This window comes from Henckelia pumila, chromosome 3 (genome assembly GCF_033568475.1).
Source record: "Henckelia pumila isolate YLH828 chromosome 3, ASM3356847v2, whole genome shotgun sequence".
Classification (NCBI taxonomy): Eukaryota; Viridiplantae; Streptophyta; class Magnoliopsida; order Lamiales; family Gesneriaceae; genus Henckelia; species Henckelia pumila.
Genome location: NC_133122.1, coordinates 91,546,642 through 91,569,694, shown reverse-complemented (window position 1 = coordinate 91,569,694; position 23,053 = coordinate 91,546,642). Strand labels below are relative to the sequence as shown.

Sequence of the window (23,053 nt, the reverse complement as noted above, 5' to 3'; positions counted from 1 at the left end):
GCATACCTTTTTTGCTTCGGCCCTAAGCAGGCTTTGTTTGTAAAGAAGTCCAGGGAGAGACAAAACCTGCCATGAGAACAAAAGAAACACTGCTCAATGATTAAGCATAATCAATATGTATTGTCGTATTTCTTAGTACTGAATAAATAATCGGGACATAGACAAATAAGTTTGTAACTAAATCCATTGCAGTGACTATTTAATTGCTGGCTCTGCATCTTCATTCTGATTTCAGCAATGTCTATTTTAAAACTTGGGGATAAACCAGTTAGGTGGTGGCATTTAGAAGCAGCAACAGCAGGAAAAATTTATGGTTGATTTGGATAGAACTACTATTAGTTAGAGAAAAGCTTACAACTTGCTTGATAAATCATGAAGTTATATTAGTTTCTTGTTAGTTTTGCTCACTCTTAGGCAATAGTATATGATAGAGGTTATGTGAGTGGGCATCATACTGCTGGATGTTACATTAATGATCATCATGGCAAGGCCTTCTGAAACTGGTTCGAATGTGTGTTGTTTACGTTATTTTCATGCTTCTTTTTACTTTGCGTCTGTGTAAATGGTGGTGGGGGTGTTCTTGTGGGTGGGTATTGGGCTGAAACTGGTTCAACTTGTTAGCAACATTTTGGTTTTCTTATTTATGGAGCTGCTGTTATTTGATTTTGAATTGAAAATTTTGGTATTTCGAATGGTTGTGCTTTCAAATTGTTTGTCTAATATGACTCTGCAAGCTAATTGGATCGCTGGATTGATTTTCAATTTCGTAAATGATGAAATTACATCTGTAGTGACCCTTACCCAGATCACCAACCTAACAGAACTTTGGCATGAAATTAACTTAATTAAACAGATATCAGAATAAAACTGCGGAAACCATAAACATTATACAATCCCAAGTAAAGGAATCTGTAATTTATCCAAATAATATACAACCAAATCGAATAGCTGTATCAACCCAAACAACAGTAATAAAACCTAGACGAAGCTTCAGCTGGCCAACCACTGACTAGCCCCTCCTGGATCCACCCTCCTCGTCCAATCGCAAACCTGCCCCATGGAATAGGGTGTCCAAAAACACAGAGTACGAGACGTGAGCATAAAATGCTCAGCACGAGAGTATGAGTATACATGCATGCAAAGTGAACTCCCTATAAACTCGAGGTCAAGGATCAGATAACAGAGACAGACCGGGCCCTGGTATGTAGCACGCTGTGCCGTCGCTTCAGGAGGTGGCTCCCATACCATACAAGTGGATATGCCGGACCCAAATCGATGGAAGTCCAACCACTAACAGAACAGACATCTCGAAGGAGATAGCTCAGTATGCAAATGAATGCAGCATAAATCAATGACATATAAACCATGCAGTCACATAATACATGCATACTCAGTCAGGATATCTCGAACAGTACTTTCGTACCTCAAAACAGTGCAAGCTCTACCAACTCTAGGTCCACGCCTATAGTCTGCTCTACACTGCCAAATGATACTATCATTAAAGTGCTCTAAAAGCCTTAACTAAGCTATTGCATACTCTTAAATATTTATAGGAAGCAAAAGCTATACCTTCGTCCGTCGTTAGCCCTTTGATGTCGATGCCTCCAGAACTTGGGCACAACTCTGCTACGACTTCCGAACGCCTCGCCGACCGCCGGGTCAAGCCTAGGAAGGCTAGAACAACTCGAATAGACTAGAAAGGATAGGGAAATACTCGGAATTGGCAATTGGAAATGAAGCCTCGGCCCTCTATTTATAGACAATGATCGGAACTTCCGATCCTTGATCGGAACGTCCGAACCTCGATCGGAACGTCCGATCCTGCCATCGGAGCTTCCGAAGATCCTGATCTTCCACGTGTCAAAATATCACTTGTTGACTCCGGATAGGGGTGATCGGAGCTTCCGATCCTGATCGGAGCTTTTGATCTAGCCAATCGTCATGCCTGACGTAAAATGATCGGAGCTTCCGATCCTGCATCGGAGCTTTCGATCCAGTTCGGAACTTCCGAACTCACCTTCGGAGCTTCCGAACTCTACCCAAGTAATTATGATTAATTCCTTAATTACTGATTTTGGGTTACGGGCTACTACATTCTCCCCCACTTAAGATATTTCGTCCTCGAAATCATATCTTAAGTACTGAATGCAATACGGAAATCAGAAACATTCTTTATTCAAATCAAACGTTTACAGAGTTTGCAACTGAATACAACTTAAGAATGAAATCAAAACAACTCAGGATGGTCGTCACGCATCTTGTCCTCAAGCTCCCAAGTAGCTTCCTCAGTGCCTCGGCGCTGCCACTGAACTAAAACCAGAGGAATGACTTTGTTCCGCAAAACCTTATCCTTATAATCCAGGATACGAATAGGTTTCTCAACATAAGTCAAATCCTTGTTCACCTGAACCTCAGACCGCTGCAGAATATGAGATTCATCCGCCACATACCATCGCAACAGAGATACGTGGAACACGTCGTGAATATTGGATAGATGCGGTGGCAAGGCTAGTCGATAAGCCAAATCGCCAATGCTCTCCAAGATCTCAAACGGACCGATAAACCTGGGAGACAACTTGCCCTTAAGGCCGAATCTGAGAATCTTGCGGAAAGATGACACTCTCAGAAACACTTTCTCCCCGACATCGAACTGCAAAGGCTTATGCTTGAGATTAGCATAGCTGGCCTGACGATCCTGTGCAGTCTTAATCTGTTTCTTGATCTGATCGACAATGTCTACCGCATGCTGGATAAGCTCCGGTCCCTCAGCCTGTCTCTCCCCCACTTCTTCCCAGAAGAGTGGAATACGACAACGTCGCCCGTACAACGCCTCAAAAGGTGCCATTCCAATACTAGTATGATAGCTGTTGTTGTACGCGAACTCGATCAACGGCAAATGATCCTGCCAGGCTGAACCAAAATCCATGACGCACGCTCTAAGCATATCCTCCAAAGTACGGATAGTGCGCTCTGACTGACCATCAGTCTCCGGATGATAGGCAGTACTCAAACTGAGAGTAGTACCCATCGCACGCTGAACACTCCCCCAGAATCTAGAAGTGAACTTGGGGTCCCGATCGCTGACAATGCTCACAGGCACTCCATGAAGTCGAACGATCTCCTGAATGTACAACCGTGCCATACGATCCACATTGTACTCCCGGCTATAGGCAATGAAATGTGCTGACTTGGTGAGTCGGTCCACCACAACCCAGATAGCATCACAAATCCTCGGGGATAACGGCAAATGGGTCACAAAGTCCATTGTGATAAACTCCCATTTCCATTCAGGAATAGGCAGACTCTGAAGCAATCCTCCAGGTCTTCGGTGTTCTGCCTTGACCTGCTAACGCACCAAACATCTCGAAACAAACTGATAAACACTGCGTTTCATTCCTTTTCACCATAAACGAGTACGTAGATCCTTGTACATCTTGTTGCTCCCAGGATGAATACTCAACTTAGTGCGATGTGCCTGAGACAAAATCTCCTCTCGCAACTCTTCATCCTGCGGAATCACAAGCCTACCAGACAAACACAGAAAGCCATCTGACTAATAATGAAATCCAGACGAGCTACCCTCGTTAGCTAGACGAGCTAAACGCTGGGTCTTTGAATCAGACATCTGAGCATCCCGGATCCGCGAATACAAGGCTGGCTCAGATAATATCGCAAACATCTGGATACTTTGCATACCTTTCTTATTCTTGAAGGTATAGCCTGAAGTACAACAGTCACTGGTCGCACTAGACATCGAACAAGTCTGAAGTGCGGATAGTCGCACCTTGCGACTCAAGGCATCAGCGGTGAGATTAGCAGCTCCCGAATGGTACTTAATCTCGCAATCATAGTCCTTAAGCAAGTCCATCCAACGTCTCTGCCTCATGTTCAACTCTGCCTGAGTGAACAAATACTTGAGACTCTTATGGTCGGTGAAGATCTCAAATTTCTCGCCATACAGATAATGACGCCAAATCTTCAAAGCGAACACAATGGCTGCTAACTCCAAATCATGGACTGGATAGTTGTCCTCGTGAAGCTTCAGCTGTCTAGAAGCGTATGCAATCACATGCCCATTCTGAGTCAGAACACAACCTAACCCCTGAAGAGAAGCATCAGTGTATACCACATACCCTCCAGATCCTGACGGTAATGCCAACACCGGCGCAGAAGTCAACCGCCGTCGAAGTTCACAGAAATTCTCCTCACACTCGGAGGACCACTCGAAGTCCACACCCTTGCGAGTAAGCTGCGTCAACGGTCGAGCTAACTGAGAGAAGTTCAGAATGAAGCAACGATAATACCCTGCTAGACCCAGAAAACTACGGATCTCAGCAACTGTCGTCGGACGCGTCCAATTAAGTACCGCTTCAATCTTACTTGGATAAACAGAAATCCCCTCTCTGGATATGATATGGCCAAGAAAGACCACTCTATCCATCCAGAACTCACACTTGCTCAGCTTGGCGTACAACTGCTCATCTCGAAGAGTCTGCAGTACCAACCGCAAGTGAGAAACATGCTCTTCCATGTTACGCGAATACACCAAGATGTCGTCAATGAAGACCATGACAAACTTGTCCAAATACTCCCTGAAGTGCTCTAAAAGCCTTAACTCGAAGCAGATAGCTCAGTATGCAAATGAATGCAGCATAAATCAATGACATATAAACCATGCAGTCACATAATACATGCATACTCAGTCAGAATATCTCGAACAGTACTTCCGTACCTCAAAACAGTGCAAGCTCTACCAACTCTAGGTCCACACCTATAGTCTGCTCTACACTGCCAAATGATACTACTATCATTAAAGTGCTCTAAAAGCCTTAACTAAGCTATTGCATACTCCTAAAAATTTATAGGAAGCAAAAGCTATACCTTCGTCCGTCGTTAGCCCTTTGATGTCGATGCCTCCAGAACTTGGGCACAACTCTGCTACGACTTCCGAACGCCTCGCCGACCACCTGGTCAAGCCTAGGAAGGCTAGAACAACTCGAATAGACTAGAAAGGAAAGGGAAATACTTGGAATTGGCAATTGGAAATGAAGCCTCGGCCCTCTATTTATAGACAACGATCGGAACTTCCGATCCTTGATCGGAACGTCCGAACCTCGATCGGAACGTCCGATCCTGCCATCGGAGCTTCCGAAGATCCTGATTTGCCACATGTCAAAATATCACTTTTTGACTCCGGATAGGGGTGATCGGAGCTTCCGATCCTGATCGGAGCTTCCGATCTAGCCAATCTTCATGCCTGACATAAAATGATCGGAGCTTCCGATCCTGCATCGGAGCTTCCGATCCAGTTCGGAACTTTCGAACTCACCTTCGGAGCTTCCGAACTCTACCCAAGTAATTATGATTAATTTCTTAATTACTGATTTTGGGTTACGGGCTACTACAACATCTGTTTTTGATATTGTAGAAGTGAGTTGTTGCCAACTTGCCATGATTTTTGGTTCCATGATTAGTTCTAGACTTGGGAAGTTTCAGTCTTCCTTCTCTTTTTCCACAGATAAAGGAATTCAATGTTAGAAAAATTAAGACTTTTGTAAAGTTTAGAAAAAATCAATCCAAATATGAAATTAAAAATACTCAACCAAGAATTAAATTATAACGAGCCCACATGGAGTGGCATTTACTTGTCATTTAGCAGCACTTGCCCTGCCCATAGTATTATTTCTGCCAATTGGTTTCTTTATTATGGAAGTATATATATTATGGTGTATACTTTCCAAGGGAGAGAGAGAGAACATTGTTTGCTTTCCAGATGATATTCATGAATCAGAATTTTGTCAATATTCAGGGAAAAAAACAGGAAAAAAAAAATTATGAGAAATGATAGGCTAGCTATCGCTTTGTTTCCAAGAACTCCATGCAACTTAACCAAAAGAGATATTTATATATATATAAATAGTCAAAATGATCTGGATCTACTCACTTAAATCTGTTCCAGAAATTAAAGTTAAGACTTCAAGTTGAGATTGTTTGTGTAAACACCTTGCGGAGTGCTGGAAAAAGTATTCGGAGTGCTGGAAAAAGTATTCGTAGTATGGAACAAGATAATGAGTTGGCCAGTGACCTATTTGATAGTATCTTTAAATGATAATGGGTTTGGTTGCAAGCGGATTTAAGTCTCTGGGAATTGAAATTTTCTGTCATTATGAGGTTTACATTTGTTAGTCTATTTTCTGTTTCATGATGTTTGATATGCTTCCACTGTGTTGTCATTTATAAATTTATGGTTAGATTTATGGTTTGATATGATGTGTTATATTTAAAATGTGTTATCTAATGTTGTATTTCAGAAGTCCAGTTTTTACTTGTGGCGGAGATCGTCTGGTTCTTACTGGTGACGGAGATCGTCGCTAACTATGGTCGAATTCAGAAAAATTGCATTGTTAGGAACAATTTTCTTTCAATATTGCAGCACCATCTTTGTGGGGATAGCTAGCGTTAAATGCTTGTTGATACCTTGCAATTTCAATATATTGCAGCACAATGACTCTATACTTTTTTATGAGAATATTTTGCCACAGATTTGCAATTTCATATATTTTAATAGTGTTATTTATATAGAAATTTAAATTTGAAAAAAAAAATCGAAAACAACCTTCTTAACGACAACGTTTTTTATTGGTTATTTTGGCACAAATTAACTACAAAGCACAATGATTTTTTAAGCAACCTCTGCCAAGCACAACGCTTTTTTACACGGAGGAAGCGTTGTCGTAGCTTCAATCTACAACGCTTTTTATGCGTTGTCATTTCTACAAACAACAACGCTTTTGCAGCGTTGTCTTTTATATAATCTACAACGCTTTTAAGCGTTGTGGTATACTAGAAAATACAACGCTTAAAAGCGTTGTTGTTTGTTGAAATCACAATGCATATAAAGCGTTGTGGATTGAAGCTACGACAACGCTTCCTCAGTGTAATAAAGCGTTGTAATTTCCAAATACCACAACGCTTTTAATAGATACGACAACGCTTACAAAGCGTTGTCGTATCCACATACCACAACGCGTTTTAAGCGTTGTCGTATCCACATACCACAACGCTTTTTCCGCGTTGTCTTTGAGCGTGGTTTTTTACAACACTGGCTACGACAACGCTTTTTCGGGGACATTAAAAACGCGGAAAAAGCGTTGTCTTTGGCCGTTTTTCTTGTAGTGAATATGAATATAACTATTATAACTATTATAAGTGCGAACCAATATTCATAGGATTTTGCTTCTTAGATCTAAAGGAATGAATGGAGGATGTACGTTGTGTAACATAGTTGGAAATTTCATAGTCTGGAGATCTGAATGAGTTATTCTAAATTCTTGAAAACATGCATCTCCGGTGAACTATGATTTAGTGGATAGACCGTAAGAGAGAAGGGTGTGGTGGTGTAAAGTTTTCGAAAGGTTGCATATTATTGGAACTCAATTCAAGATTTTCTCATTTAGTCTTGTCTGTCATACTACAGGATGTCTCTCTCATGGATAGCTCACAGCTGGAACCCGTGGCTGGGCACTCCTAAATATGCTGTAAGTTTCTCGCATCTCTACTTCCACGATTTCTTCAGTTAGATGTTTTGATGGGATGTAGTGAAATTATCATGTTGTTTTGCTATATTTGTATTGTTCTTATAATTGAGATTGTTTTCCTATATATTGAATTATTCAAAACATATGTTCTTATAATTGAGATTGCTATATTTGCATTGTCCAGCAAGGTATCAAGATTGAAGATTGAAGATTGAAGATTGTGAAACGAGGGTTCCAAGTTTATCATGATTAGTTCATAGCTCTATCTTTTAGTATGCATTGAATTAGAATTCGAATTTTGAGTGATTTGTAATACTGAAAATTTGTATATTAAATTTTATTTTCAAAATTTTAAATTTTTGTTGATTTATAATATTGAAAATTTGTATATTAATTTTTTTGTTTTTTATTTGAGAAACGATAACGGATTTAACCTGTTGCAAAACCATTGTCGTATGTCTCCAAAGACAACAGATTTAAACTGTTGCAAAACCGTTGTCGTAAGCCTTAAAAGACAACGGATTTAAACTGTTGCAGAACCGTTGTCGTATGCCTCCAAAGACAACGGATATAAACTGTTGCAAAACCGTTGTGGTATGTATCCAAAGACAACGGATATAAATTGTTGTCGTAGGGCATGCTTTTTACAACACCAACAATTACAACGGTTTTAACCCCCCTACAACAACGGATAAAATCTGTTATCGTTTTCCGTTTTTCTTGTAGTGATGAGGCACAGGCGATGGTTGGAGTTGGTAAAAGACTACGACTATGACATTAGATACCATCCGGGTAAGGCTTATGTGGTGACAGATGCTTTGAGTCGCAAGTCTACGACTTTGAACCAATTGACAACTCAACAGGAATTTATTGTAGAATTTCAGAGACTGAATTTGGAAGTAGTTGAGCCGAAGGAGTTGGGCAACTTAGCAGCTTTGTCAGTAGTGCCGAATTTGATTTACAGAATTTGAACCGGCCAAGTTTTGGATCAACAGTTGCTCGAGTGGAAAAAACGAGATGAAGCTAAGGGCAGTACCTTGTACACAGTGAAGGATGGAATTGTTAAGTACAAGGGTAGAATGTGGGGCCAACAGTGGACTCACTGAGGGCAGATGTGATTATCGAAGCACATACTTCTCTGTATTCCATTCACACTGTTAGTACGAAGATGTTCAAGGATCTGCAGTTCTTGTTTTGGTTGCCAGACATGAAGAAGGACATTGTTAAGTTCATGAACGAGTGTTTGACATGTAAACAGGTGAAAGTGGAGCATCAGAGACCAGTAGGACTTCTAAAACCGCTTCCAATACCCATGTGGAAGTGGGAGGATGTCACCATGGATATCGTGGTAGGTTTCTCGGTTTCACCACGAGGGATGAATTCCATTTGGGTAATATACAGATTGACAACTTCAACTCATTTTCTACCAGTTGGGGCTACCTTCTCGATGACTTTGTATGCAGAGTTGTATATTAAGGAGATAGTCATATTACATTGGATTCAAGCCTGGATAGTGTTGGTACAAAGACCCTAGGTTTACTTCGATGTTTTGGGTGAGTTTGCACTATGGGATAGGTACGAAGTTGGCATTCAGTATAGCTTTCCACCCACAGATGGATGGGCAGTCGGAAAGAGTTATCCAAACTCTTGAGGATATGCTCAGAGCTACTGTAATCAATTTTAGAGGTAGTTGGAAGATAAAGTTTCCTCTAATGGAGTTCACCTACACTACAAGAAAAAAGGCAAACCACAACGCTTTTTCCGCGTTGTTGTTGTCCCAGAAAAAGCGTTGTCGTAGGCAGTGTTGTAAAAGACCGCGGTCAAAGACAACGCGGAAAAAACGTTGTGGTATTCGGAAAAGACAACGCTTAAAAAGCGTTGTGGTATTCAGAAAAGACAACGCTTTAAAAGCGTTGTGGTATTCGAAAAAGACAACGCTTAAAATCGTTGTAGATTGAATAAAAAACAACGATAAAAAGCGTTGTTGTTTCTAGAAATTACAACGCGTAAAAAGCGTTGTAGATCTAAGCTAGGACAACGCTTTTTAAGTGTAAAAAAGCGTTGTGCTTTCTAGAGATGGCTTAAAAAAAGCGTTGTGCTTCGTTGTTAATTTGGGTGAAAAAACGTTGTCGTTAAAAACGTTGTTTTCAACTTTTTTGCAAATTTAAATGTCTATATAAATAACATCATTAAAATATATGAAAGTGCAAAGCTGTGGGGCGAAATATTCTAATAAAAAGTACAAGATATGTACCCAAATCACACTAAAACACATTTCATACTAAAAATCTTGGTAATATTTGTGTCATAACATGTGTGGACTGTGTGCAAATCCTAACAATGCAGTCTCTCTGAATGAATACGAAACAAGTGACTACAGAAGGAACTGTTGATGATGCCCAAGGGAATGCCCACCACAGTCAGCGACGATCTCCGCCACCAGTAAGAACCAGACTTCTGAAATACGACATTAGATAACACAGGTTAATTATAACACAACAGGGGAAAACAATATAGAAGACTATAGAAGACTATAATCTTCTGAAATACAACATTTTAGTAATTTCTGAAGGGACTGTGCGAATATAGAAGACTATAATCTTTACAGTTTCATGCGTCAAAAGTTCACAAACATTGAGCCAGCCATTAACCGTAGGTGAGGCACATAAATATGATAATCTTAGAAGTGAAAACCAACCATGCAGAAACACAGTCTTCACAGAAGATATGCTTGCAGCGCAACAAAATTGGGGAGTGCATCTTCTCCTGGCATATAGCACACAGATCTCCAGCTGCATTAACCTAAGTACGATGAATAAAAGTTCCATAAGAATATGTCTTATTTTTTAAACCTCAGTAAACTTATTAAGCAGATCATGAGGCAATTTCACAAAATAGGAACATAAAACTCGTGATACTAAAACTTATCACAAACTAGAAAAAGAAAACATGAGGCAAAAATTGTCTCCCTGCTAACAGTGGAAAACCAATTATCAGCAAGTGGCAAAGAACAATAGAATACAGTTGATCACATCATAAAAACCTTGAAATAGTTTTCTAAACTCAGAGGAATATAATAATAACTGAATGAAACATTAAGTTGTAGGTTAGGGTGAGGTGAGGAATATAATAATAATTGAATGAAATACTAAGTTGTAGGCCAGATTGAGCTCAATCAAAACTATCAGTATTTGCCTTGTGAGAGAATTAGTTAATTTTAGAACAATTCAGATGATTGAGTAAGATCAAAAGAACCATAAAGATATTTTTTTTTTTTAAAGGAGATGACACTGAAAGTGACTCAGAGAGACTTGTATTTTAGCAGTATGAAAGAAAGGCTCATCAATGACAATATATTTGCCAAATGCCGAGCCAGGCACTTGAGCGACCTTGAAAATTAAGCCCCTGTCTAATGGTATGACAAGAAGAACTTTGCATGCTAAAGTGCACAAATAAATGTAACTTTGGAAGGTCAGAAGAAGCATCAAACCTGCTCTGATTTCGCATAACACCCATAATGAATTTCTTTTTTAGATAATGCTTTTATTGAAGTCAAGAATGACCGGACCTGAAGGAAGAAAGAAATTAAGTGATTAGATAAGGTTGACTTTCAAGATTCAAGAACAAGATAGGTAAGACATCAAGTAACTTGTTAAATAACATACCTTCTCAACAAGTGAAGTTAGCTTAAAAGTTAAATACAACCCTGTTATTTGTGATGAAAACAGGCTCCCATAGACTTTGTTTAGGAAAATCTATACCACACAGGGGCTGGCAATAATGCACGGTACAGCAGGTCAGCAGCAATGTGTACTCAACCAGTGTCAACATTTGGCCCTACAAGACCAAAATATTACTGTTTAATTCCCATTCAATTTCACATATCATTGCCAGATTACAAATAATATTACTATAAATTAATAAATCATATTCTACTCCATATTATATACTTGGGTTTTGTTACCTGTCTACGAAAATTATGGCATTTACCATTCTTGTAATTCACAGCATGAGTCTTGAATATCCTCACGTTACTTCGATATAAATTCTAATTTCTAATAGAACTTATTCATAGAGCAACATTTCACCAGATATCAAGCAACAAAATGAGTGTACGTATGAGAGGACACGGGTCTGTATATTCAAAAAATCAAAAATACAGAAAAACCAGAAACAAATCACTAAAAGCGTTCACTAATATATGAAACTCACTCTGTATTTTCCGCAACTATCGAAGCAATCACACCTGAAGAACGAATAACAACAACTCGCACAAGTATGGTCTAACAGGGGCGACGACTTCGAAGCTTCAGGTCACGATTTCTTGCCATATTGGCATCAAAACGAAGCTTAGGATGAGCTCTAACCGAATTCTAGCTCCAATAACAGATTTCCGATGCCCATGGCAGCGAAGCACGACAAGAAATGGGTGGCTAGGGTTGGGTCTTGGTACACGAGAGAGAATGATTTTTCTTATCTTAAGATGGGCTTCTCGAGCTCACTTGAAAAACAGTTTGATGAATCGAGAAAGACCAGCAAAAATCGACATGGGAAAACAGATTTTGATTTGAAAGAGAGAAGAAGGAGAAAGGGATCGGCGAAGGTGATCGAGAGAAGGGGTTTGGGGATTTTGGGTATATTTTGTTATGGAGGTGTAATAATATTTATTTTAATTTTTATTTTAAATAAAAATAATAGTTCTTCTACAACCCTTATTAAAAAGTGTTGTCATACATAGTAAAAAAAACGGTCATAGACAACACTTTTAAAAGCGTTGTCTTTGATCTAAAAAAACGTTAATAGACAACGCTTTTTTAAAAAAGCGTTGTCTTTGATGAATAAAAAATATATAACGACAACGCTTTTCATTAAAAGCGTTGTCTTTTTAAAAAAGACAACACTTTTCACTAAAAGCGATGTCTTTTAAGTGTTGTGTTTGTGCATTTTTGTTGTAGTGCTACAATAATATTTACCAAGCGACAATTGGTATGCCTCCGTACGAATGGAAGGAGGTTTAGGACTCCTTTGCAAGGGGATGAGGTAGGAGAATGAGCAGTTTAGGGGCAAGATATAGTGGCTCAAATAGTGAGTCTAGTAGCTACAATCCGAGATAGAATACATGTAGTAGCCCGATTCCTAAATAAGTTAATCTACTGCCTAAACATGATTAAGGGATTCTCATTTGAGTGTAAGGAGTTTGAAATCGGATTCAGAATGATAAAAAATGGTTCCGAGGGTTTCAAGTGTTGGGATAATTCGGAAGCTCCGAAGATTAGTTCATAAGATAGAGTTGGTGATCGGAAGTACATAGCATTTCAGAAGCTCCAAATTGGAGATCGCAAGCTCCGATCTTGTGACACTCTAACAGGGTTTGGGTTTTGATTGGGTGATTGGACTTGAGAGAGTTAGGAAGCAATGAACAAGAGTTCGGTAGATCCAAATTGTGTCGACAACATTGTATTGTCCAATTAGTGACATGCGTTCAGTAGATGAAGTTAGTAAGGAAGTTCACTATTTCCGAAGTTCGTTCGGAAGCTCCGAACAAAATATCAAAATTTCTGATAGTGGTTTAGAAATAGTGGCCGAGAGCTTCATTTCATTCACTCATTCCATCAGCCTTCCTCTCGTTTTCTAGCTAGATTTTGGAATTTTTGGGAGACGTATTCGAGGGCGAGTCTATAGCGAGGCGCTACCGGGATCGTAGCAAAGTTGGGCCTAGATTTTGAGGCCATCGCCAAAAAAGGCTGACTACGGATGCAGGTATATCACTAGACTCTGATTAGCTTCAGTTAGTAGCTATTAGTTTAGTTAAGGCTTTTAGCAGATGTTTAGTGATACGGTGATTGTCTGCTTATAGGTTTGGACTAGGGAGCCAGTATCGATAGGTTGCTTATTTTGAGGTACGGACGTACTATCCAAGATATCCGGTTTGAGTATGTATGTTCTATGTTTTCATGGTTTATATGCCATGGTTTATGAGAATTTATTATGTCACAACTATTATGTCTCATGCATTCATCACGTTGAGCCTATATGATAAATGCATTTTATGAACCTAATTTGCATATGATTTGACTTTGATTTTGTGATATATCGAGTAGATTTTATACGTATTTGTTGTTGTTTTTGTGAGATGCAAGGATTGGAGGAAAAGTAACGAGAAGAGACGGAAAAAGTAATTACGGAGATGCAAGTTTACAAAATTACTGGAGCTGATAGATACATCAAAATCCGATCTCCACCGTTCACAATGAATTTTGGGATGTTTTTAAAGCTGCTGTCAAAATTTCAGCTCAATCCGACGGCTAGAACTCAAGTTATTATTTTTGCAAGAATGCTGCGCGAGCTGGATGCGCTGTGGCGCACCCGCGCCCGAAACTGGCGCCCCCGCACCCTGTAGCTTTTATTTTGAGAAAATTATCGGCGATCAGCGCCCCTGCACCCTAGGACAGCGCACCCATGCCCTGGAACCCAAAAACGCAGCGCACCCGCGCCTGACGTGTCATATTTTTGGAAACTTTTAGTCTGAAACTTTAAAAGGACTCTTTGGCATATATCAGAGGTTAGAATCGAGGGTTTTCATTAGTTTTTGAAGGCTAGAGATGGCTAGAGACCTAGGAAAAGGGAGAAGAAGCATTCTTGGCACGAAGACGGACGAAGAGACTATCGAAGACGTGAAAGAGTGGGTGCCCGGTGAGCCAACTTGTGGCTAAGGGCTTTGATGACTCTTTGTATAAACAATCTTTTGTTTAATATTATTTACACTTTTATTAATGGCAATGACTTTATCTTTCTTCATATTGTTATATTGTGATATACTATTGTTGTTTTGATAAAGACCTTGAATATACTATAGTGTATGTAAGATGTGGTAGAACATGGAGATGTCTATCATGAAACACATCTTATAGTCACTGTATATTCTAAACTGTTCCTAGTCGATTGAGCCGTCCGATAATAAGGATAAGGATCGCTCGAGTTTGAGACTAGCATTTGTGATGCAGAGTACCACGTTTCATTGGTAAGGAACATAGAGATGTTTGAAGCATGCAAATGGATATTCATATGATGAATGATCGAACTACCCTATCCGGACTTTCCAAGTGGTTATCACTTATCGAGTGGATATAGTCCGCGGTTTTGGTTGTACACCATTAGTCCTTACTACTTGAAACACCATTGAGACTCTATATGCTAGTACTGTGCTTTGACTCGTTTACCGACTCTATTGGGGTCATCAGGTGTCGGGATTGGGTACAGTTACAACACATATAGGAGTCGATGCTTTGTTGTCAAGGATTCACCACATACTTGCGAGTGTGGATATCCTATGCGATCTGAGAAGATATTAGTGTGACGAATCTCTGGCCAGAGTACATGATGTGGTTTAAGAAATGGTTTCTTAGTAGCACATGCGATGTCACTATTTGATCTTCAAGATGTATTGCATAGTTATCGAATCTCGAACGACTCTCGATATACCAATGGTTGTTGATTCGATCGGGATATATGGATGAAGGGACCGTACTGTACGCTAACCAAAATCTATTGGTTCTTGTAGGCACTATCAGTGATACCTAGGGAATCATGGGGCGATGTTGCTAGGCGCTCATACCATGATTCAATGGGCAAGTCGGAAATTGTTGTTCCGAGTCACAAGGAGTTGTGAGTCCACGGCTAGCTGTATCCCTGAACCATTGAGGGTCACACAGAGTAATGGATTTTTAATCCCCGTTGAGATAGTTAAATTTAAAGAGTTAAATTTAATGAACAAAGAAGTTGGACTTCTTAATTATGAGTAGAGGAGTAAGATTTCCTAAAATGACATAGGGATGGACATTTTTGGAAACCACTGAATTCGGATTCAGAAAAATTTATCTTGACTTTAAAAGGTGCAGAAATGGTTTCTGTGCACATTGATGAAATCGGTTTATCAATCGGATTCACGATGAATTTTATATTAATTTCTGAACATGCGGGCTTTGCTTGTCGGGCTTGAACTTATGACTAATGGGCCCTAAGCTGTTAGTGGCCTACATTATAAATAAGTTATTGCAGTACAGAAATTACACACAACAAGGTCACAATTTTCGAAAAAACCCTATTTTTCTCTCTGAAGTGGCCGACCCCCTCTCCCCTCTGCTCGGTAAAATCCAGTCTGTGAATTTTGAATTGCAGTCTGGTTTAACGGATCAAATTCGTTAATCTCTTCGTAGAAACTTCTGATAGATTTTCTAGTGCAATCTATCAGAGGGATTAAATATCCGTTCGTGGACCTGATTGAAGAACAGTTCGTCCATCAGTTCCAGGGATATACAACAAGAGCAGAGAAATCTGTTGGTGTCCAAAATCTCGATTCGAGATTAAAGGTAAAAATTTTATAATCGTTATTTAATTTTTACACACACAATTTAATCGTAAGGTTGATACCCATTATGGAATCGTTCCATATAAAAATTTTAAACTTCCGCTGCACCGGGTATCAATCCAAATTGATCTGATCGCCGAGTTATCCAACAGTGGTATCAGAGCCAGATTGCTCAGATCAAGCGATTAAATTAATCAATTGTACAAAAAAAATTTTAGGCCTCGGTTTTTGAAACAAAATAAATATTTTAAAAATAAAAATTTTTTTTTTTCGGGCAAAAACCTGGGCAGCAATTGGATCGCTGCCCGGGGGGGGGCAGCGATGGTCGCTGCCCTGCGCAGCGCTAGGCGCTGCCCAGGGCGGCGCACGGCGCTGCCCAGGGCAGCGATCGTCGCTGCCCGGCCCGACCCCATTAGGGCGCGGGCAGCCCGGGAATGTCCCGGGCGGCCCGCGGGAAAAATTATTTTTTAATTTTTAAATTAAATTTTAATATGTTAAAATTCTATTTTTGGTCCGATCGAAAATTGTTTTTGATTGGTCCACGAGGCGTCGGATCGAATTGTTCGAGTCCGAAAATTTTAAAATTGATTTTTGGATAAATTTGAATTTTTGGAAAATTTAAATATTTTATCCGTTAAATTGAATTTTGAAATTAATTATTTTTGGTACAATTGATGATAAGATATGATCTTATGGATATATTGAGTAAAATATGATTTTATGTATAAAATTGGATTTTATAGATAAAATATGATTTTATTTGATAAAAAGATAAAATATGATTTTGTATGTAAAATAAGATTTTATATATGAAATATGATTTTATCCTTTTAAATTTAAATTGCCATTGCATGTTATCCAATAAATTAATTTTGAATTAAATGTTATTGGATAAAGATGATCGATTGCCATGACCAATTTTGTAGGTGTATGTTAGGAATTTACATTTGTTTTTATTGTTGTTGGTTTTATTAATGGGCCTGGTTTATGGCCCAATATGAATTGTCATATGTAATAAAAGTGGGCTTGGTTTATGGCCCGTTCCCACCCCTTAAAAATGTATCCCCTACTTGTCATTGTTATTTATTGTAAATACATTAGATTTAGTGGGAGATCAAGATTTGAAGATGGAGGTGGGCCCAGCAGACAATAAAGACAGAAGAAATGTAAATTGGAAGCAAATGTAATAGGATTGCATTGCATACTGCATATTACCTAGGATTGGACTAAGACTCGTGATTGGAAACCACGGGTCGATTAGAAATGGAATCGATCATCATATATAATATTTGATATTATAGTTGTATGCATGTTTTAGACAAAATTGTGTGAATCCGACAAGCATACAAAATTTTAAAAATGATGAGACAAATTTTTATAATTAAAATCCCTCATTTTAAATATGATTTAAAATTGATATCAAGATAAATAAAGGACATTTAAATTTGTTTAAATGTTCCTACCTTCCATCAACGATCAATGTATGAGATGCTACCCGCGGATACGGTCCAGCTCATATTATTGGGGGGGGCCCGTTCGTCGGAAAGCTGTACATTGGATCGACACATGTTGTAAGTTGGGTGGAACTCCCATGGGATCGGCTCATATTATTGGGGGATCCACATGGCGACCGTCCAACACAACTTAATATTGATGGGTCATCTTGACATGTCACAATAAACGACGTCATATTATTGGGCCCTTATTGGACATGAGGTAAAAACGTGGAGGTTGCTTTGGAAGCAATTGGGCTCTACCTTTTGAAAATTATGGTTGGCTGATATTATTCGGGACCATAGTTTGTCAATTGGACTCCATGTTCTCACTAAGGAAAACAGTTTCCCGTTTTCACTAGAGGGTAGTGAAATCGTTAAAATAGTGGGAGTGAGATTCATAAAATAAATTTCGCCTATTTTATGTCTTAGTAAATTAATTAAACAATCATCGATAATTGTCTGTTTCATCTCAGTAATCCACATGTTTCTATTCTCCAACAAAACAAACTTATTGGCGCAAACAATACAGAATGATTCCATAAGTTAAGATTGTCCTAAGTTCGGAAAACATTTTCTAAGTGTTAGAAAAGGCTTCTCCGAAAAACAGCCCCGGCTGATGTAACTGCCGAAAGGTTGGCCGAACTAGAGAAATGGTTGGACCATGATCTCAAGGACAAATGTTACATGCAAAATTGGACAAGTCTAAACAAGTTTGCCATCACTGCAAGAAACCCGGTCATTGGAAACGTAACTGCAAGGAATACCTCGAGCAGTTGCGAACTGCAAAGGGTATGTTTTACATTGAAATAAATGTTTTTCTTAATACTACTTCTTGGGTATTGGATACCAGATGTAGATCTCATATTTGCAATGAGTTGCAAATGATGATAAGAAGTAATAGGCTAAGGATGGGTGAGACCCAGTCAAGGCTCGGGAATGGTTCCAGAGTTAAATCCATAGCTATGGGAAATATTTATTTAATTTTGCAGAACGGTTTTAAGTTACTTTTGATAGATGTTTTATTTGTTCCAGATTTGATTAAAAACATTATTTCTGTTTCTATGCTTGATAGAGATGGTTATTCTTGCAATTTTGTGAATGAGATTTGCAATATTTACAAGAATGAATGTTTGATGGAAATGGACAACTTGAAAACGATCTATATAACTTAAAACTAAAAGACGTTCCAATAAATTATGTTGATAAACCGGCAACAACAAACAAAAGGAAAATCGATAGTCAAAACCCGGCAAACCTTTGGCACGCTAGGCTAGGTCATATTTCCTCAAGGAGGATGAACAAGCTAGTGGGAGAGGGCATGTTTGATATGTCTGATATTAACTCTCTACCTACTTGTGAATCCTGCCTAAAAGGAAAAATGACTAAATCTCCTTTTAAGGGGAAACCTGAGCGTAGTCAAAATCTGTTGGATTTGATCCATACAGATGTTTGTGGTCCATATAGAGTTGGTACTCAATATGGCCACATCTACTTCATTACCTTTACTGATGATTATTCTAGTATGGGTATTTATATTTAATGAAATATAAGTCTGAAGCATTTGAAAAGTTCAAAGAATTCAAGGCTGAAGTAGAAAACAAGATAGGTAAAAGTATTAAAGCACTTCGATCGGATCGAGGTGGAGAATACTTAAGTACCGAGTTTTTGGACTATCTAAAAGAGAATGGGATTCTCTCTCTGTGGACTCCTCCTATGACACCACAGCTGAATGGTGTATCGGAGCGTCGTAATCGAACTTTGTTGGACATGGTTCGATCCATGATGAGCTTCACTGAGCTTCCACCTTTGTTTTGGGGCTATGCACTTGAAACGGCGGTATTGTTGTTGAACAACGTCCACACTAAAGTAGTGGACAAAACACCATACGAGTTATGGAATGGCAAAGCTCCTAAGTATTCGTACTTGAGGATTTGGGGATGTCCTGCTTACGTGAAGCAGACAGTGGGAGATAAGTTGGATAGTCGATCCACCTTATGTTATTTCGTAGGGTATCCGAAGAATTTAATCGGATATTATTTCTATTATCCTGCTGAAACAAAGGTGTTTGTTTCAAGGAATGCCACCTTCTTGGAGAAGGAGTTCTTATTGGATAAGAAAGGCGAGATGATGGAACTCGAAGAAATTCGAGAAGAACCCGAAATACAAAATAACGATCCTACACCTTAGGAACCATTGATAGACACGCCTGTACCTAGAAGATCCGAGAGGACTTCTAGACCTCCTATTCGATATGGTCTTCTTCTTGAAAGGGATCAAGATGAACCCGATGTTGGATGTGATCCAAGAAACTTCAAGGAAGCAATTTCTGATGCGGATTCAAATTTATGGCTTGAAGCTATGCAGTCGGAAATAGATTCGATGCATACAAACCAAGTTTGGTCTTTAGTAGATCCTCCCGATGGAATTGTTCAAATAGGGTGTAAATGGATCTACAAGAGAAAGCTTGGGCCTGATGGTAAGGTATTGACCTACAAGGCGCAATTGGTGGCAAAAGGTTATACTCAAAGACAAGGAGTTGACTATGATGAAACCTTTTCACCAGTTGCAATGTTCAAGTCCATAAGAATCCTTATTTCCATAGCTGCATGGTATGACTATGAGATATGACAAATGGATGTGAAGACTGCTTTTCTTAATGGAGACATTAAGGAAGAAATCTATATGAAGCAGCCTGAGGAGTTCACATCCATGGGAAGTGAGCATAAGGTATGCAAGCTTCAGAGATCAATTTATGGTCTAAAACAAGCATCAAGAAGTTGGAACCAGAAATTTGATGAAACAATAAAAGATTTTGGTTTCATCAGGAATCCGGAGGAACCATGCGTGTACAAGAAAGTAGTTAAGGATGCTGTGACATTCTTAGTACTTTATGTTGATGACATCCTACTCATTGGGAATGATGTAGGGATGTTGCAGTCAACAAAGATATGGTTATCAGGTAGATTCTCGATGAAGGATTTGGGTGAGGCATCCTATATTCTTGGGATACAGATCTATAGAGATAGATCTAAGAGAATGATAGGACTCACTCAATCAACCTACATCGACACCATATTGAAACGGTTTTCAATGGATGGGTCCAAGAGAGGACATCTACCCATGTGTCATGGAGTTTCTCTATCCAAGTCTATGTGTCCCAAGACTGATGAAGAGATAGAGAAAATGACACATGTACCATATGCGTCAGCCATAGGTAGTATCATGTATGGGATGATATCTACCAGACCGGATGTAGCATTTGCTCTGAGTGTCACGAGCAGATATCAAGCTAATCCCGGTCAAATGCATTGGAAAGCCGTGAAGGACATTCTTAAGTACTTACGAAGGACTAAGAATATGTTCATGGTAGATGGAGGAAGAGAACTAAAATTGGAAGGCTATACCGACTCTAGCTTCCAAAGTGACGTGGATGACTCGAAGACAACCTCTGGATTTGTGTTCATGCTCAATGGCGGTGCTGTCTCTTGGAAGAGTTCCAAGCAGGACACCACAGCGGATTCCACCACTGAAGCAGAATACATTGCAGCATCAGCTGCTGCTAAAGAGGCTGTTTGGATGAGGAATTTCGTCCAAGAGTTGGGCGTCATTCCTGAAGTTGTTGGTCCAGTCCCGGTGTACTGTGACAACACGGGTGCCGTTGCTCAGGCAAAGGAACCAAGGTCTCATCAAAGATCCAAACACGTACTGAGGAAATACCACATCATCCGGGAGATTGTGGAAAGAGGAGACATCACTGTCGAAAGAGTGGCCTCTGCAGACAATATCGCTGATCCGCTTACTAAGCCCTTGCCAGGACCATTATTTGACAAACATCGCGAAACAATGGGTCTACGTAGTATGACTAGTTGGCTATAGGGCAAGTGGGAGATTGAAAGAGTGGGTGCCCGGTGAGCCAACTTGTGGCTAAGGGCTTTGATGACTCTTTGTATAAACAATCTTTTGTTTAATATTATTTACACTTTTATTAATGGCAATGAATTTATCTTTCTTCATATTGTTATATTGTGATATACTATTGTTGTTTTGATAAAGACCTTGAATATACTATAGTGTATGTAAGATGTGGTAGAACATGGAGATGTCTATCATGAAACACATCTTATAGTCACTGTATATTCTAAACTGTTCCTAGTCGATTGAGCCGTCCGATAATAAGGATAAGGATCGCTCGAGTTTGAGACTAGCATTTGCGATGCAGAGTACCACGTTTCATTGGTAAGGAACATAGAGATGTTCGAAGCATGCAAATGGATATTCATATGATGAATGATCGAACTACCCTATCCGGACTTTCCAAGTGGTTATCACTTATCGAGTGGATATAGTCCGCGGTTTTGGTTGTACACCATTAGTCCTTACTACTTGAAACACCATTGAGACTCTATATGCTAGTACTGTGCTTTGACTCGTTTACCGACTCTATTGGGGTCATCAGGTGTCGGGATTGGGTACAGTTACAACACATATAGGAGTCGATGCTTTGTTGCCAAGGATTCACCACATACTTGCGAGTGTGGATATCCTATGCGATCTGAGAAGATATTAGTGTGACGAATCTCTGGCCAGAGTACATGATGTGGTTTAAGAAATGGTTTCTTAGTAGCACATGCGATGTCACTATTTGATCTTCAAGATGTATTGCATAGTTATCGAATCTCGAACGACTCTCGATATACCAATGGTTGTTGATTCGATCGGGATATATGGATGAAGGGACCGTACTGTACGCTAACCAAAATCTATTGGTTCTTGTAGGCACTATCAGTGATACCTAGGGAATCATGGGGCGATGTTGCTAGGCGCTCATACCATGATTCGATGGGCAAGTCGGAAATTGTTGTTCCGAGTCACAAGGAGTTGTGAGCCCACGGCTAGCTGTATCCCTGAACCATTGAGGGTCACACAGAGTAATGGATTTTTAATCCCCGTTGAGATAGTTAAATTTAAATAGTTAAATTTAATGAACAAAGAAGTTGGACTTCTTAATTATGAGTAGAGGAGTAAGATTTCCTAAAATGACATAGGGATGGACATTTTTGGAAACCACTGAATTCGGATTCAGAAAAATTTATCTTGACTTTAAAAGGTGCAGAAATGGTTTCTGTGCACATTGATGAAATCGGTTTATCAATCGGATTCACGATGAATTTTATATTAATTTCTGAACATGCGGGCTTTGCTTGTCGGGCTTGAACTTATGACTAATGGGCCCTAAGCTGTTAGTGGCCTACATTATAAATAAGTTATTGCAGTACAGAAATTACACACAATAAGGTCACAATTTTCGAAAAAACCCTATTTTTCTCTCTGAAGTGGCCGACCCCCTCTCCCCTCTGCTCGGTAAAATCCAGTCTGTGAATTTTGAATTGCAGTCTGGTTTAACGGATCAAATTCGTTAATCTCTTCGTAGAAACTTCTGATAGATTTTCTAGTGCAATCTATCAGAGGGATTAAATATCCGTTCGTGGACCTGATTGAAGAACAGTTCGTCCATCAGTTCCAGGGATATACAACAAGAGCAGAGAAATCTGTTGGTGTCCAAAATCTCGATTCGAGATTAAAGGTAAAAATTTTATAATCGTTATTTAATTTTTACACACACAATTTAATCGTAAGGTTGATACCCATTA

The 23,053-nt window shown here is 39.3% G+C and overlaps 1 long non-coding RNA gene across 1 annotated transcript; it reads right to left on the bottom strand.

Moving 5' to 3' along the window:
- Positions 1–10,241: 10,241 nt before the first annotated feature.
- LOC140886625 (uncharacterized) lies at positions 10,242–11,334 on the bottom strand. Its single transcript, XR_012151616.1, has 3 exons — positions 11,204–11,334; positions 11,029–11,106; positions 10,242–10,340 (listed from the first exon to the last, which is right to left on the bottom strand). It is a non-coding gene; the product is annotated as an uncharacterized lncRNA (long non-coding RNA).
- Positions 11,335–23,053: the final 11,719 nt, after the last annotated feature.